The sequence below is a fragment of the Podarcis tiliguerta genome (genome assembly GCF_965153285.1).
Source record: "Podarcis tiliguerta genome assembly, chromosome: 1".
Lineage (NCBI taxonomy): Eukaryota > Metazoa > Chordata > Lepidosauria > Squamata > Lacertidae > Podarcis > Podarcis tiliguerta.
Window position 1 is genome coordinate 97,331,053 of NC_139534.1, and position 18,862 is coordinate 97,349,914.

At 40.3% G+C, this 18,862-nt stretch overlaps 3 long non-coding RNA genes across 5 annotated transcripts; 2 read left to right on the top strand and 1 right to left on the bottom strand.

The window, feature by feature from the left end:
• Positions 1 to 904: 904 nt before the first annotated feature.
• Positions 905 to 6,717, top strand: LOC310683627. 2 transcript variants are annotated; one of them, XR_014514453.1, is made up of 3 exons: positions 905 to 1,232; positions 2,977 to 3,044; positions 5,974 to 6,717. It is a non-coding gene; the product is annotated as an uncharacterized lncRNA (long non-coding RNA). The 2 variants fall into 2 exon arrangements; XR_014514454.1 differs by lacking the exon at positions 905 to 1,232 and adding an exon at positions 1,593 to 1,940.
• On the bottom strand, positions 2,219 to 9,678 carry LOC310683645. The gene is made up of 2 exons (XR_014514470.1): positions 9,581 to 9,678; positions 2,219 to 2,530 (listed from the first exon to the last, which is right to left on the bottom strand). It is a non-coding gene; the product is annotated as an uncharacterized lncRNA (long non-coding RNA).
• A 28-nt stretch (positions 9,679 to 9,706) lies between these two features.
• LOC310683634 lies at positions 9,707 to 17,428 on the top strand. Of its 2 annotated transcripts, none has more exons than XR_014514455.1 (3): positions 9,707 to 9,862; positions 11,461 to 11,603; positions 17,063 to 17,428. It is a non-coding gene; the product is annotated as an uncharacterized lncRNA (long non-coding RNA). The 2 variants fall into 2 exon arrangements; XR_014514456.1 differs by lacking the exon at positions 17,063 to 17,428 and adding an exon at positions 15,566 to 15,925.
• The last annotated feature ends 1,434 nt before the right edge of the window (positions 17,429 to 18,862 follow it).

Here is an 18,862-nt window from a genome sequence, read left to right on the forward strand (position 1 = left end):
CTGGAGTCAAGACTTTGTCAATGACATTGCAGCAAAACCTTCCTGGAACTCAGCCATGCTGACAAACACAAGCTGCGTTCTAGGATCTTTAAGGAGAGAGCACTAGAATATCATTCTACAGTACCTTTTCATTCCAGCTTCTCTGTGGTAGAATGAGAGCAGGTTTAAAACACTAAACTGGAATGTTACTGCCAAGGCGTGAGTGCATTTTCTGACTGGAATGTGCAGTTCTGCAACCTTCTTATGCTATTCTGTAATAGAAGGATAGTGAAGCTGCAAGTTTGAGCTTGCCCTGACTGCTGACAAATCTGTTGTCGGTATGGTTGCACTCTCTCTTGACTTTCTTCCCAGTGTAGGTGACCTCTGGCAGTTTAACAACTTCCTGGAAAGATACTGCAAATAAGCATAGAGTAAAGCAGTTTTTAACTTTCAGCTGCTGAGGGCTGTTCAAAGAGGGGGAAAGTGAATGTTAAACAGCAATTTTTCAAACAGAAAAAAATGTTTTAGGTGGCAGAGTTCTCTCTCCCCTCTTGCAATAGAAGTATTGTATTAGATATCACATTATTTCCCCCTCTCTGTTCTTTGATATTAATATCATCATCATTTGCAGCAGCAGCATAGAAAAACTAGGAATCGAAGAATGAAGTGGGTTTTTAAAAAATGAAACAAGGAATTCACACTGTGTTTCATAATGTATAACACCCCAATCCTGAATCTTCTTTGGAGGAAGCCAAATTTGTTTCAATGGGGTTGCCTTCTATAGTATTAGCACCATAGCCCAACAGTGCAATCCTATGCATAATTTCTCATAAGTATATCCTATCATCAACAGTTCTTACTCAAGTAAGTGTGCAAAGGATTGCAGTCTGAATCAAATCACTGAGGGGCTAATTTGTACACAAGGGCCAGTGTGGTGTAGTGGTTAAGAGCAGTAGACTCCTAATCTGGTGAACCGGGTTCGCGTCTCCGCTCCTCCACATGCAGCTGCTGTGCTTGGGCTAGTCACACTTCTCTGAAGTCTCTCAGCCCCACTCACCTCACAGAGTGTTTGTTGTGGGGGAGGAAGGGAAAGGAGATTGTTAGCCGCTTTGAGACTCCTTCGGGTAGTGATAAAGCAGGATATCAAATCCAAACTCCTCCACTCCTCCTCCACAATTGATATAAATGATGTGGCCTGTTCCTGCGTATATGTTTGTGAGCCTAAATTTCATTTTCCTTTCACTTTTGGAGAGGTATTATATATATGACATTGGGTATGTGTGTGTGTAATTACAAAGCTATTTTTTGCAACCATTTCCCCTGAAAAAAACTGAGCAAAACTTAGGGGGGCGGGGAGAGAGAGTAGTTGTTCTTAAAATTGCACTGTGTGGTCTGAACCAAAACTGAGGAGACTGCAGAGAGGAAGAGAGAATTAAAAAGCTAACTCAATTCTTGGTTCAAATTCTAGCCTTGTATCCAGGATCAGCCAAATGGTTAGGAATATTTCCAAAACAAGGATGTTTAGCTGAGGCCTAAGATAAGTGAGTGAGACAGGGCCTGTGGCCTGCTTCAGTCTAGTCTGAGGGGAGGCCTCTTGTTTCTTCAGGGTAATGGCAGCAGCCTCTATATTGACTCTAAATGACGGCCTGTGTTTGATTTAGCAACACTTTGAGCCGTTACAAATACTAATGTCCTCCTGCACTGGCTTAATAAGCTTTACTGTGGAGGATAGGCAACCCAGTCTCCATTGTCCCTGCAGCCCTTCGTATTTATAGCCACAAACTTTTGAATTGGCAGAGCCAAGAGAAACGGCACCATTGTGACTCTGTGAGGGCTAAACGACAGAATCTTTTGAGGGAAGGAACGTCCTTCATAGCTGTAGCCTGTACACAGCCTACCACATGTTCTCTTTGAGGGCAGGAATTCTCTACAGAATCAGCTTCTTTGTGCGTTTACCTGAGGTAAAAAATAATAATAAATAAAGCAAAAGCTGTGTAACAGGCTCGTTACAAAAGCGCCTGACTTTCACACAAGCTTTGGACAGGTAAGGTGGAGGATGCCTTGACAGGTATGATTTGTGAGAGACTCCTCGGTTGCCGGGCAAGAGGAGAATTAAATGAAGGCCTGTCTTTGAGGTAATGGGATTTGAAGAGAAGGGAGAAGGCGACACAAAATAATTGACTTGGGGAAGAGAGCTGTTTGCAAAAATATGATATAAACAAAAATATAAGCAATTAACCAGGATGGCACAGACTCTTTATTATTCAGTGTACTTGCTCTTTACATTGTTGAGCACAGGTGTCCAGTAGTACTTTATTTTCCTCTGGAACATCTCAATATCTCAGCGTACAGAGGCTCCTTCATGAGAGAAATAACGGGCCCTGCTTCTGTAACATCCACACAAATAGTGCAAGTATCGGCGAATTAAGTCTTTAAACAGAGGAGGGGAGGGAAGTATTCCTTTTCTTCCTTCGCTTTTGCTTCTTGTGAACATGATGGGGACTGAATTCGGGATTTGTCATGTGTTCAATTCAGCTGCAGCTACTAACTTCTAGAGCATGAAAATGACGACAAGGGAGAATGAGATGGATATGGGGTGTTACTGAGAAATAAGAGCAAGCTAACAAGACCCAAATGTGCTAAGAATGGAGAAAAGAGATGTGTATTTTTACATGAATACGGGAGACAAACTCAAATAACTAAGAACAATGCTTTTGTGTGTGTGTGTGTGTGTGTGTGTGTGTGTGTACCTAATTCTTATGTAGTTGCCAGCATTTTCCCAGACATTTCCATAACATTTCTTACAACTAGAAATGCTTGAAAACTAATGAATATTATATTTATTTCTGTTGCCACAGTGTATGTGTATGACCTCATTTTGCTTAGCTTAGCCTTGCTGGTCAAATCAGCTGACTTGTATGAGGAGAAAGAAACGTATTTGTAAACGTATTTTGCTTGTGGGTGTTGCCTTAGCTTGCTTGTTTACTTCTATTTTAGTAACTGCTTGGAAAAATAAGGTCGATTTTCAAAAGCCATTATAACCAACAATTCCATACAACATAAAGGTAAGTTTGGGGTGATTATTATTATTTGCACTTAACAGCTAAGCAGAATACTTTATTTTATTACTGGACCATTTAACTTTATCTGCTGGTTATCTTTTTTCCTATTTTAATAAATAAATCACATTTTCCTTACTAAGTACATATTTCAATCATCACCAGCAGTGGTAGTAATTGTTTCTTTTTAGAGACAAGTGTCATCTGTGCTGAATCAGATATTCTCAGAGAGCAAAGAAGTGAGTTGGTAGTGGGATTTGTTAGGAAGAACAGAGACATTTAGATAATAAATAATTAAAAAGTTAGTGATTGTTGAGAGCCCACTACAGTTTATGCCTTCTTGCAACAAATGTATTAAAAAATTATGCTTGATCTTATCTGTTAGCGTATTTCATAGAAATCAGTCTGCCTATATATATATATACACACACACACACATACACACACCTTCTGGCCTCTATTCCCGCCCCCCCCCCCCCAGACCTTTCATATCTCCATAGGAGACAACCAGAATGTATCTTTCATTGAAGTAAATACATTCTTATGAATATATCCTTGGATTTCTGACTTAGGTTCATGATGATAAAAGCTGCCTAAAGATTTCATTCATGTATATTATTCTTTAAAATAATTGTATCTAATCCTGGCCTTTTCATCCAGATTGGAATCTTCAAGTTAATTAATAATCTTGACACCACATCCACATACACTGAAGTCTCAAATGAGGTGTACAGTGCAACATCTGCTGTAACACCATGGAATCTGTTTCCATAGATTTGGCTTGAAGATATGGATGATGTGCTTGCAACAGTGTGGCCAACCATTTGTTTCCTCAACCCTTGACTCTCTTATTAAAGTTTGCCAAGGAGGTATGACCAGATGGATCAAGGGTGTGGTCAACACATCCTTGCAGTAGGGTGTGGTCCTGGCCACTTTGAAAGTGGCAGTGATCCAACCACGCCTGAAAATTCAAGCACACCTGGACATATCAGTTTGTGACAACTACCACAAAGTCACAAATGCCCCCTTTTAAGGAAGGTGATTGAGAAGGTTTCAGTGCAGCAATTGCAAGTGCTCTTGGATGAAACAGATTATCTGGACCTATGTTTGGGTTCAGGCCTAAATAAGCCTTGGTTGCCCTGATGAAAAAACAATGTGGATTGTCAATTAACTTCCAGGCCTGATTCAAAGATAGCCAAACATTGGATATAATGTTCCATAGTTGCAAAAGTTAATGTTGTTCCTGGACTGAAGTAACACTTTTTGGATTCTGTTATTAGATATCTGAGCTGGCATCAAGAAGAGTTTGTTAAATTGACTCCTTCTAAAAAAGTAACTCTAGGATTACTGTATTTTAATATTTTGTTGGAAGCTACCCAGAGTGGCTGGGGAAGCCCAGCCAGATGGGTGGGGTATAAATAAATGATGATGATGATGATGATGATGATGAAAAGGTATAGTTATATATAGGGATGCGGGTGGCGCTGTGGTCTAAACCACAGAGCCTAGGGCTTGCCGATCAGAAGGTCGGCGGTTCGAATCCCCGCAACGGGTTGAGCTCCCGTTGCTCGGTCCGTGCTCCTGCCAACCTAGCAGTTCGAAGCACGTCAAAGTGCAAGTAGATAAATAGGTACCGCTCTGGCGGGAAGGTAAATGTCGTTTCCGTGCACTGCTCTGGTTCGCTAGAAGTGGCTTAGTCATGCTGGCCACATGACCCAGAAGCTGTCTGCGGACAAACGCTGGCTCCCTCGGCTAGTAAAATGATAAGTGCCACAACCCCAGAGTCCTCTGCGACTGGACTCAATGGTCAATGGTCCCTTTACCTTTACCTTTATAGTTATATATGCTTGCTTTCGAAATGCTTTCATAATTATGGTCTTCCTATGCGGTAATCATTTCTAAATGTGGTCTTATGTATAATCACAGGTGTACTAAGAAAATATAAATTTATGCACCACAATACTGAAGTATCATGAGAGCAGGGTTGCCATATTTCCAGATGTAAAAATCCAGACAGCAATTGCCCACTCATCCCCCAGCCGTCTGCCAAGCCTGAGCAATCTGAGCCAGAGCCAGAGAGTGGGTTGCCTGTGCCAGAGCCCAAGACAGAGATAGAGCCTAGGCTGCCCACACCCAAGCCTGAGCCTGAACCCGAGTTGCCAGCACGCACACACAAAAATTAACCCCCCCAAACAAGCACATTTGCTTTAAATTGTAAAAATCCCCCAGATTAGCATGTAGCTCCCCAAAAAGGGGACATGTTTGAGATTCCTAGACGTATGCCAACCCTGCATGATAGCAGACCCCAAAGGCATAACCAATGGAATAATAACACAGCTATCTATAGAAGCCCATTTTAAACCGGAAGCCCAGCCACACTGCATTTGAAACTTGTAGGAATCAAGTTGTGTTGAGCCGTGGAGTGAAATGCTTTTATTTTCGTCCCTTGGAAAGAGCTTGTATATCACTTCTTAGACAAGTTGTATTATGCCTAGTATTATTCAAATGCAATCTTGTATTTTGAAAATAAAAGTAAAAATAAATATGAGGAGCAGTCTTTGTTCTCCTTTAACCAGCTAATAAACAGCATAAAAGTGGTTTTAGGTACTATTGTCTATTGGTGATGTATGCCCTCCTAGTGTGAGTATATACAAAACAAAATCCTTATTTCATAATATCCTAGCTTTATTAAAGTAGTTGACTGTCTACATGCCAATTTCCATTATGACCATATACAAAAACTATATATTTACACTTTCAATTTTCATGTTTTGATAATTGGATTTTATTTGTAACACATTCCTTTATAGTTCCGTGTATTTTTGTAGGGATGCTGAAATATTAAAGGAAATTTAATCTGTAATCTGACAGTCTAGTAAATAAAATGCCTTTGTATCAAAATTTACTGAATTAACTCAACTAATTGTGTTACTAGGGTGAAGATGGATTGTCTCTGTGTCATCTGGGGAATATTTTGGTTCATCATACTGTACTTTATTGGATGGCCCATAAGCATATTCTTAGGAGGACTGTATGGATTTATAGTTCCTTTAACTACTTTGATAGGTCTAGATGATGTTGGTGAAGTTTTGTTGAAGGGGGTGAATGTGGGGAAAGTGTGTGCTACGAATGTACGCAGTGGAAAACCTCTCTGTTAACAATGAGACTACCATAATTACCCAGCATGTATTGTTGTCCAGTGGCAATGAGGTTTTATATGAATACTGTATTTGGTTTTCATCAGTAAAGTATAATGTTCCAAAATTGTACTTGAAACTGCAATTCCTGTGTATATTGCATTTGTCTGTAATGCACTGCAACTGGAGAGATCTGAATCAGAACCTCAGATTCTCAAACTGTGAATATTCAGAAACTTGGGTGCAAACAGCTTGTAAATATCTAATCAGAAAGAGAGAGAGTTATGAGATTTGTATTTCTCTGGTTTTGTGTTTTTTGCTTTGTGCCACAAATTATCTAAGATTTAAAATTGTGTCTCTCACTAAAGCGAATTTTGCATCTCTGTATACAGTTACTAATGTATAAATCAATCTGTATTAATTGTTTATTATACTTGGTTGTGAATATGCTTTAGAAGCCATTGTTTTTGTTTCGGTTCTCTATAATGTAATTATTTAGGTATGTTAACACCATAATACATAATAAAACTACCTGAACTTTCTGTTTGTGCACACTGTATTTTAAATTCATATTACTGTTGTTGCTGATAAATCCTACATTCTATTTATCTAGGAGGAACACATTTATACACAAGATAATCAGCTCAGAAGCCATTATCTATGTCAGATCATGGTTAATGTTATCAGATTGTCTCTTATATTTTCTGTGTCCCTTGCTAAGCTGCAGAGGAGAGTTTCTTCCTTATTTGTCACCCAGTCTGTTGACCTCTTAGAACAAACAATGGTTATTCTAGCTTATGCTCCTGCTAAAATAGGAATTGGGACATTTCATAACATATTGTATCTTATTTATAATATTTTGATAAAGCAAAATTGCAGTGCTCAAGGTAGCACCCAACATAGTTTAAAAGCAATTATATAAATTCTTATATAAAAACTATAATCACAAAGGGGGTAGGATGAGGAATCTGTGGCTGTCCAGGTTTCACTGGACTCCAGCTCCCATTTTCCCTGATCATTGATGATGCTGGCTGGGGCTGATGGGAGTTGTATGTCAGGCACTAGCTGGAGGGCTCCCTATCACCAGAACAGCACAACAAAAAGAAGAACCTGAAACAATATTAACAACCAAACCTCCACAAGATTCTCCAATTCATACGCCTTCACAAAAATGTGAGGCTTACGCAAATTTCTAAAGCTGGAGATAAATTTACATATACAATCTGTAGGAATTGTTCCTTAATATAACATTAATGCAATACAGAGATAGTTCTGCTTCTTGTTGCAGAAGTTCTAATACTCCAAACTAATAACCAAACTAAGGGAACCTGAAGCAGAATTTTTGAAGTTGACCTCAGCAGATAGATGGGACTATATGGGGAGAGGTGATATCTGATGTAGTCTTCAGGTGACAGTGGGGTTTAAAGTTCTCATCACTTTGAATATTGTCTGAAAATGTATGAGTAGCTAGCACAGTTGAGCAGCAGTGTGTTTTCATTTGCCTATGCTTGACAAAAGCAAGGCTAGGGCTTTTTGGACATTGCTGCAGGTTTTGGACTGCAGCCTCCAGACTATCTTCAAGGAGAGCCTCACATGACAGAACACATAATTTGAAATTGTAAAGCATGGTTAACTTTTGCAAGCTTCTGATTGTCTAGGAAAAGGTATCACATATAAGCTGATAAACTATATTATTGGACCCTATCAAAGCCTGCTTATCCAACGGTAGTGTTCCAGGTTATGCATCCCGATAGTATAACATGCTTACCATAGAGGTAGTTCTATTACATTTGACCTCCCATCAGGCACCACTTCAATCTGCATGTGCATTCCAATATTAATGCAGCTGCTCTCAAAACAATTAATGTCATTAATTCTACCTCCATGCTAACGCTTTTTGCCGTGCTAACACAGGGGAACTGTATATACGACCTTTATACTTTATATGAAAGTGCAGTTTATAAATATTTAAATACTTAACAACTTTTCTCCTTTCTCTGCCCTGTCACTGAAAAGCACAATTAAAGCACTGTACAATTAAAGCACTATCATACCACTTTAAACTCATGACTTCCCCACAAAGAATCCTGGGAACTAGTTAATGGTGCTGAGAGTTTTTAGGATGCTCCTATTCCTCTCACTGAGCTACAGTACCCAGAGTTTCCTGGAAAGAGGGATTGACTGATAAACCACTATGGGGATTATAACTGAGTGAAGGAAATAAGATTCTCCTCCTAAATCTTAACACCCTTAACAAACTACAGCTCCCAGGATTCTTTGTGGGGAGCCACAACTGTTGAAAGCAATATACTACTATTTTTAAAGTATAGTGTAGATACTGAAGTTGCAAGAGGATGGCATAGTGCAACCATTCCAGGAGTGTTAGCCCTCTTCTGATTGTTCTCAAAAAGAAACATCAAAAGGTTAGACAAATAGTAGATTGCAGTATATTTCCTTCTTTTGGACAATGGCGTGATCTCTGAGTATTAGAAAAAACATTCCTTTGGAAATAAAAGCACGTATTCTCATTTTAATTGGTCTGATATTCATCAATAAGCTTTAGGTAAAAAAAAAAAAGATTATTTGAAATGACAAATGCAACTTGGAAAAAAAACTTATTAAATAAATAAATGTGAAAGTATATCATTATAAACGAACCATTAGGGAAACAGAATTTCAGGACAGCTTAAGAGAGCATGAAGTCTTAATGCCTTAATGGACTGTGTTAATCTAATTTACAGAAGTCAAATGACATACTGAAATTTCCACTACATATTTTTATTTATTTATTGTTCAATTTATATCACACTTCCCCTCTGAATAACTCCAGGCTCTGTACATGGCTCTCCCACTCCCCACTCTACCCTCACAGCAACTCTATGAGTAGGTTAAGCTGAGAGATGGAACTGGCCCAAAGTCACCCATGACTGGGGGTTTGTCCAAACGCCCCTGGAAAAGAGACACATCCCACTCTAAAAAGTCAATGACATTGCAGAGTAAGGCACAGATAGGAAATCTTTGGCCCTCCAGATGTTGGACTACAACTCCAGTTATCCCCAGTCATTGGTTGTGCTGGCAGGGGCTGATGAGAGTTGAGTCCAACAACATCCAGTGTTCATGGGAATAAAATAACTCTCAAGACCGTGCTTAGATTATAGAGAAGACAGAGGGCTCCAGACATCCTTTCTTTTTGTACTAGCTCTTCCCTCAGCTACTGTGTTGATTTGGCTAAAATTGGGGGGTGGTTGGGGAAGGAGAAAGAGGGGTTATAAGGCCTGCCCCTACCTTAACCCCCTCCAAATATTTGGCAGCAGAAAGATGTTTAGGTAACATAATGCACACATACACACCACACCTCAGTTACACACATTACTCTCGGTTTTAGTCCCCATCTTACATAATTACCTATTCTGATCTGTCATGAGCAGGTGCCCTAGTAAGGCTGAACAGGAGAAGTGGAGTGGTACTCTAGTCTTTTAGATTTCCCTAAGTGTGACATCATACTGGTTACTTAGAAACAATGATGCTTTGAGCAGCCTGTAAGCATTCTATGAGTGGATGCCTGGATTTTTTTTTGTAAAGTCCTTCTCTTCAAAAGCCTGCTGATGTCTTCAGATCACAGTGAACACCTGAAAACTAAATGAGCCATTTTAAAAGAGAATTGTGGGATATTTATATATATACGAGGTAAGCCATTTATTTATTTGGTGAGAAATGTACTTTGAGTTAAATGGGCGAGTAAAGAATAAGAACAAATAGTGGCAAAGTGGTTTGCAAGTCTGTTGTGCCCTTCATAATAGATATAGTAACCCTGTTTCCAGCAGTGACCTGGTGAGATTTAGTAACCTGGTAAACTGTAAAGACCAGCAAGCATGAATGTTGTAGTTGCTTAGGGAACCATAAGCTTGAAGGAATATGATAGTCCCAACATTTTATTTCAACATTAGCAAGGCAGAGAGGTAACACAGAGAGATGTGAAGCCCTATAACTACTCTGCCATTTTGTGTGTGTATCCTTTCCCCCCATAAGGACCTAAATGGAAAAATGAAAAAGGTGGGGGGGGTGGGGGACAGGGAACCCCCCAAAATTACTAAACTTGGGTTCTCACAGGGAATGAAACACCATTTAAAACCAATTGCAAACCACTGCCTAAATTGGCTTGCCAACCCACATACTTCCATCATACCTGGCTCAGGTTTCAACTTCTTTGCCCTCATGATCCATCCCAAAATGCCTCCATTCAGAATTTTCAGTCTCCTGGATTTGGTAGATGTAAATGAACGGTAGAGTTATGTGTCATCCACATAGTTGACATTTTAACTCAAGGCTCCAGATGACTTCTTACAGCACTTTCACAGGGATGTCAAAAGAAATCTGGTCAAAAAGATGTCAGGGGACAAAATAGAACCCTAAGTCATCCCAAAGGTCAAGTCCCCCGACCATTCAAAAAGGATCCAAGCAAAGTTAACTCCATGCCTCTTGAGTCCCATCTTGGCAAGACAGCCCAGAAAGATTGTTTAGGAGTATAATCTGGGAATTTTTCAAGCGCCTTGCTCCTGCAGAAGGATGGCTCCCCCCTTACCTAGGGTCAGACTTGATGTGGCATTGTTCATGTGACCATCATGGTCCTGAACTGGAGTGACCCAGGCGCAGCCAGCTTTTATTCCGAGGCGGACCATAGTAAAGACTTCCTGACTCCGATCTGCCAGCCAGGTTCCACCCCATGATTAAGCAGTTCAAAATTCCAGGGTGGTTGGGTATCCTGCCAGCCCAAGCTGCTGGCTGTGAGAGGTCTGGCTGGCTTTCACCCCTTGGGGACAGTGGGGGGCCACAACCAGCCACCCCTGCCCACCCCCAAGCAGGGTAAGCGGTCATCTCCAAACCATCACCAAAAGCAGCCTCTTGTACAAAACATTGCAATAGCCCAGATATAATGCCAGTTACAAGAATTCACTGGCTATCAAACTATGCAGTGTCAATTCTTTCCACTCCATAATTCACATTGACTAACGCACCCCACCCCCAAAACAAAAACTATCAAGAAATAGTGTGGGTTGCTTGGTCAAGAAGGATAGTGTCTATTTATCATGAAGCAATGCTAAGCAGGGAAAGGGGATAGAAAGGATGGATGATGTTTTTGTATAAACCACAACTACATGAGCCCTTTCACAATCTAATTTCATTTGCAGGAATGTTCTGATGGATAGCAATAGTATGTTTTTAAATGTTCAACACCTTATTTTCATCTGGGACTAACGCTGCTTTTAATTTGGCGTCACTAATAGCATATTTGAAAGGAGCGTGCTTGATAAGCAATGTCTGCTTATGATGAAGGAGAAGAGGAAGGAGACCCATATGAGGACATTACCGAGCCAAAATCAGCTGCTGCTGAATCACTCCTGCCTAAGGAACCTGAACCTCCTCCAAGGTATAGGCTCTTAGTTTTGGTACAGAATCTCCACATTTCATGCATTCCATTTCATGTACAGAACGATGTGTTAATGCTAATCTAACGATATATTTCAGGCAAGAAGGTAAGTACCATATTCAAAGCAATTAAAAGACAAATCAGAATGCCATGTCTTCAGGATTTAAAGTGCCAATTTATGCATGTTTATTCAGGAGTAAGCTCTACTAATACCTCCTGGCAAAGAGAGCTATATATGGCAAATGTGCCTTAAATTCTATCCATATGTACTTGGGGTAAGTCCCATTGAACTCAGTGAGGTTTATTTCTGAGTAGACATATATCAGATTGCACTGATGGAAACCTAAGCAGCTGGAGAGGAAAACGAGTTTCTCATTTTTAGCTGACTTCCATGGGGGTTCAAAACATTTTGAGACTGTATAATTTGCAAGATATATACTGTAGTTCTTAGTACTTCTAGACAAGTTACAGTGGTACCTCTGGTTACGTACTTAATTCGTTCCGGAGGTCTGTTCTTAACCTGAAACTGTTCTTAACCTGAAGCACCACTTTAGCTAATGGGGCCTCCCACTGCCCCCGCGCAATTTCTGTTCTCATTCTTAAGCAAAGTTCGTAACCCGAGGTAATATTTCTGGGTTAGCGGAGTCTGTAACCTGAAGCGTATATAACCCAAGGTACAGCTGTTGGCCACAGCCTTCTGAATACCAGTTGCTGTAAACTGCAGACGGGGAGAGTGTTCTTGTGCTTGAGTCCTGTGTGTGGGTTTGTCACAGGCATCTGATAAGTCACTGTGAGGACAAGAAGGGGTACTGGCTTGATCCAGCAGAGGTTTTTCTTACATTCTTAATTACCTTCATCATGCATAGAATTGGGCTATGGCTCTCATAACCTGGATCCCGTTTCTGAACTATGTTTAAGCAAAGGGAGAAATAATGATTAGCCTATATAAAGCAGTGCATGTTCACTAAGAAATGAGTCTCACTGTGTTCAATTAGTCAATAGAGCATGAGACTCTTTATCTCAGGATTGTGGGTTCGATCTTCATGTTGGGCAAAAGATTCCTGCGACACAAAGGGTTGGACTAGGTGACCCCTCGCAGTCCCTCTCCCAACTCTACAATTCTATGATTCTATGAAAATGTGCTATGAAAAGAGCAGCAGCAAAAATCTTCTAAATGCATAATGATTGTGTGTGTATGCTGAGCATGGTGTCCGAGATGTAAAAGGAACATAACTTGAAGAATGGTCAAGACGATAAAATACTAGTTAAAACTATTTAGTATCTTCCAGTATTTTGTGTGCCTTTCTTCGTTCGATGACAGAAAAGGTTACTTTGGCTTAATACTGATAAAATTCAAGGAAATGGCTTTAATAAATAAGTAAATGCTGCACAGAACAGCTTGCTCATAATAGCAGCATTTCTTGTTGGATACAGGTATTTACCCTTGTACATTTGAATTCCATTCATGGGGAAGATATCGGAAGAGAGCTGTTATGAAGTCTTTCTTGCAGGTTTCCCATAGTCATCTGGTTGGACACTGTGAGAAGAGGATGCTGCAGTAGGTGGGCAACTAGCCATAGTTGTCTCACAGAGAGAGATTAGGACTGAGTCTCAGGGTCACATCTACCTCTCCCACTCTCCTTTTCAATCCCCTCACTGCCATGATCCAAGCATCATTTTGGAGGGCTCAGCACACAATTGTAATGTGGGTCCCCTCCTATACACGCACAATGATTCCATCCAATACATAGGATTTCGTTACTCACAGGAAAGAAAAGTTTATATTTAAAAATTCTAAAATTACATCTTCCGCATATCTGAAAGTAAACCATGTCCCAGAAAATAACACACTCTTTTTGCTTAATTAAAAAAAGAAAGAAAACCTGGCTTGAAGAAGAGTTCAACAACCCTTAGCTGACTAATTTGTAACTTTTGGCTGGTCCAAAATAAATAAATAAATATCCTGCCAATGTTTCATCAAGGATGATGGCAAAAGGTGTATCTGCTTGGAAAACTTTGCTTGATTGGTTCTTCTTTGTTATATGTTCCACAAGCAAATATCTTTTGTGATATTATTAAGTGCTTTTTTAAAAGAAAATAATGTGTAGCTGTAATGAAAACATTAATATATATATTTAAAACAGTTAGGCTTTTATTTTGTTTTGTTCTAATGAACCAATATGAACACAAGCATTTTCCCACTGCACAATCATGAAATATCTAAAAACAAAACAAAATAGGTGGTTTAGCCATTCTTGCCCTGCTAGCGAATGATGGCAGGCTATAGCAACACTGGCTCTTATTGGTCTTTTTGATGAGTGACCCTTATTATTATGGCACTTTGTCCTGCCTTTCTGTCTGTGCAAAAGGAACACTGTCGAGTGGCCTTCTGCCCTACTTTCCAGTCCTTTAGTGACTTCTTTCTGAAGGATTCTGAAGAACCATATCAAGGGAAAGCAGCAGAGACCTTGAACCTATATTCAACACACTCACAGTCTTGCCCACTTGGGTAAGATGTACTCTTTCTGTTTAAATAATTGCAATTATTTAAGAATTTGCATCTGTAAATATATATCACCATATGCAATTTTGATGCAAATAAGTGTCCTCTTTTTTGTGGGGGATGGGTGGGGTTAAAGTATCTAGTGGCCACCTTAGAATTCTTGAACTGGTAGGTCTTGAGAGATCATGTCACCTGGGGAAGCACACATTTCTGTCTCTCAAAAGACAAGGGCTGGTTTAACTGCACAAACATACTTTCTCTAGGACAACAATTCACTGTTCAGAATGTTGCCTGCACTGCTTCTTAGCACTCCAGCAAATCCAGACAATGGGGACATAAAGGGAAATCAGTTCCTAGAAACATCTTCAAGCATAATAATCAATTTAGCCTTTATCCCCCCCCCCCCTTAGTAATGATATTGCACCCTTAGCCATCGTTATCTGAATGTGGGGTCTTCCCTGATGTTGCTGGATTATGCCCTCCTTAAAATGGAAAAGGAACAATCTAGGCTCATCTTTTTTTATGGAGACAATCCATTGCACAGCCCCTGTATTATCACGAGCCAAATTCTGAAGCTTGTCAGAGTCTCTGCCAGAACTGACCCTTATAAGCAGACATTCTGCAACCCTGATCTACATTCAGCTTGGTGGCATTCCTAGATAATGTGTCCAGGGCATGGCCTTACAGAGGCTCTTTAAACTTTTTCTCGACCCTTGAGTTGCCAAATGGGACAGGTGCCCTGATCCGGAAGAAGATGGAGCCACCAAGAAACAGAGATGGGAAGGAGCTACTGCGACAGCCAAGCGCAGTCCCTGGTTGCCTTGGCAATGCAGAACTGAACTTTACCTGAGGCAGCCCAGGAAGCATTATAAGAGTTGGGAAGACACCTGGGCCCAAACATAGTTTACCACTTTTTTTCAAGTGAATGCCGCTAGTCCTCTTCCTAGCCCATATATTTTATATATACCTGTGTGATGCAGTGGTTAGAGTATCAGAGAAGGATTGCTGAGGCTGGGGCTTCACATTTCCACTCAGCTATGAAGATCACATGGCAATGATGACCACTTTGTCTCAGCCTAACTATTCTCACAGGATTGTTCTGAGAGTAATATGGACAGAAGGAAAAATCATATGTACCAACCTGAACTAGGAAAAAATATGGGATGTAAATATAATTAAAATAAAACATGGAGGGAGGGACAAGGCAGTTGGAATTCATGGAGGCAAAACACTGATGATCTATCAAGAAGTCGCTTCTTTAAATCAGATTATTGCAGACTACAAAAGGAATCCTAGCTTTGAATCGTCTGAATCTGCTGGGACAAGCAGTTCATCTGCTTGATAATATGTTTGCGTATTCTTGGCTGGAAAACCTGTTTCCCCCCCTATGTGAAATCACAGTAGAAATGTACTTTAAGATGCTTCAAACTGAAATCTTTTTGTTTCTTTATTGTGTCAGCACCCCACAGCCGCCAGCTGGTAGAATGGACTGCTGCTGCCTTCTGTGGAGTATCATCTGGTTGGTGGTGCTGGTGGCTTTTGCTTGGCCCTTGAGTGTGGCTATGGCAGCCCTTTATGGATTTGTATCACCCATGATTACCCTAATAGGACTTGATGATATCAGTGAGTCTCTGCTACAAGCAGTACATGTGGGACGAGAGTGTGCTCAGAACGTCAGAATGGGCAGGCCTATTGCTTGAAGAAAAGATCTCGCAGCATTAGGTGTCCCTTCCCTTTACCTATATCTTATCACGAGTGCTGATCTGTAATTCTTCTTTTTCAACCATCTATATTAAAAAGTTCTTATTTCACTATAAAATTGGTTTCATGATATTTTTACCTATCCGCCATTTTAGCCATCGCCACTATATAAATAATCCAACCTCTGCAATTTAAACTCTTGCAAAGACATCATCAGTTGAGATGGGCAATTTGCTTATTGATGCTTTAATTGATCAATACCAAAGTGGATTTTAGTGTGTGCATAAGAGGACATATTTTACAATACATTATAGTATTGTGTGGACTGTGCCAAAAGCAACAAGATTTGACTCCACGCTGGTAAAAGGGGAGGGTTGATATCTTTTTGTAGAACCCGCTTCTGTTGGAGACATTGAGCATTTCCACATGGCAGATTCTGGTAGGTTTGGTGCTGCTTGTGGATGCAAGCTTTGTGCAGTGTCCATGTGACATTGTCATCATCAAAATGCCATCCTACATTATTTTCCCATTTAATCCAGATTTACCATTTCTGCAGAAAATCCAGGAAGTGAGAAACACAAGAAGAGAACCCGCCATTTTCATGCCAACTAGTGAAACATGTTTAAGTGGTAGGGGTGGGGAAGAAATTAGTTAGTTTACATTTTAATACAGAGCTTCCTAATTCGTACTTCCTAAAGCAATAAGCAAACCAAAACACAATTGTCCCTCGAAGTTTGCAGTTGTCTGAATTTGGGGGTGCAGTTCTTGAACCAAATAATGTCTATACAAATGTTATATTAGGGACAGTGTGTATAGAAATTGAAAGTGGCATTCAAAAATGCATTATATTTTGGGAAATTGGTCGCAAAAACATATATATCAGGAAAAATTGCACCCAAAAATGTGCATAGCAGGAAGAATTTGAACTAAAATTGTGAAAAAAATTAATGAGGACTTTTAATGAAGAAAAATAATTTGTCAGCTGACATAGAAATGTGGAGAACTGAGCTCGACTAGAAAAAGGAGACACTGAGATTGACAGATTTGTCCATCTCTGGGAAATAGTAAACCCAGATTAAATGGGAAGGAAATATGGGATGGCATTTTGATAGGGATGGGTATTGTGTGGACCCTGAGAAAAACTTCATTGCTGGAGCATTTTAAGAAAAAAGAAAAAAATGCTACATGATTTCAGTGTAGAAATGTATTTTAAAATGCTTCTGACTGAAATCTTTTTGTTTCTTTATTATGCCAGCCCAGCACCACCACCCACAACTCACTACTGCTGTCTTCTGTGGAGTATCATCTGGTTGGCTGTGTTGGTTTGTTTTGCTTGGCCCCTGAGTGTGGCTCTGGCAGCCCTTTATGGATTTGCATCACCAATGGTTACCCTGTTAGGATTTGATGATGCCACTGGATCTTTGCTGCAAGCAGTAAATTTGGGAAGAGAGTGTGCTCAGAACATCAGAACTGGCAAGCCCATCATTTGAAGAAAAGATCTCACAGCATTTTAGCATTCCATTCTTTCACAAGCATCCTTTATATGTATTTAGCACTAACAGTCCACCTGTATCTCTTCTTTTGACCATTCACATTAAAAAGTACTTAATTCATTATAAAAGTGGCGTTATGATATTTTTACCTGACCCATCCTTTTAGCTTTTGGCATGTAAATATACTAACCAGTATAACTTAAAAACTAGGACCCTACCCTGAAAGGTCTTCACAAGCACACATGCCGGCTGTGAAGTGTAACTTGTTTACTGGTTGTTGGTGTTGCAATTAACCAGTTCTATTGCGCTTGAGTCCCCTTTAGTAATTTAGAGACAAGGGTAAATGTTGGTCCAAATCCTGAAAATTCAATGTCCCTAAATTATACAAGTCACCCAGGTGGGACATTTCTAATTATGGGGACTGGAAAGCCCTATTTTGCCAATCCAACTCACACGATTACAAATGCATGATGCAAAAACATTTCCTGCTGCCTCTCAGGTGCATCATTGGTGCCCAATCAGTACACCTCTCCATGACTTTTAAGGATAGCACCTGCAGTGGAGAGTTTGCTTTAAGCACAAAAGCTCATAGAATCATAGAATTGCAGAGCTGGAAGGGACCTCATCGCCCATGTAGTCCAACCCCCTGCAATGCAGGAGTATCAACTAAGGCTCTTAGATCCCTGGAAGCTTGTAATCATGTGAGGGAAAATGCCTGAACTGGGCTAGAGGTTATGCCAGTATCTAGAAGATGCTGTGCATTCCTATATTTTACAGGGGGACCATTTCAGGGAGAGAGACATCCCTGTGTTCCAGACCATGGGCCAAGCATTGGCAATCTGTTGCCCATCCAGGTGTTACTGGACTTCAACAGCCTTCAGCCCCAGCCAGTGTAGCCAATGGTCAGAGAAGAAGGGAGTTGTAGTCCAGCAACATCTGGAGGATCACAGATTCCCCATCCCTGCCATAACAACAAGTCATCTTAAAATACACCATTTCCTCCTATTTGATCTTATTTATACATGAGAGTAGGTCCTTTTGAATCATGCTGTGAGTCTTTACTCTGCCCTCAGTCTTGAAATAATGTCCCAGATGGCAAGGATGAGAACTAGAGGCAGGAAAAATCCAAGCCAGATGTGGTGTCTCTTTGAAGTTCGTCTAACAAGAAATTTATCTAGATAGAAGTTGTGGGTGTCTTGCAGTAGTGCAGTGAACTCCTAACTCTTAGTCAAGGTAGCTGATCTGGAGAAGATGAGAGAGGTTTGTGGAGGGCACCTCTGGGAACCCTGCTCCCAAGATGACAACTCATCTAATGTCTCATAGAAGGAGAGTGTCGCTCTTAAGAAGAGGGGAATAATCCCTTATAAGGGACAGTGAGTCTCATGCTGAGAATAGGCTTCTGAGGGTGGGTAGGTGGAGATTTAGGGGCTCCTGGAAGTGAGTGATTTGATAATTAGAAGAATCAATTTATTTACATCTATTCATTATTAATTTAATTTATACCCCTACGTTTTTCACAAAGGAGCCTGGGGTGGCATATAGCTTTATGTGAGATAGGGGGG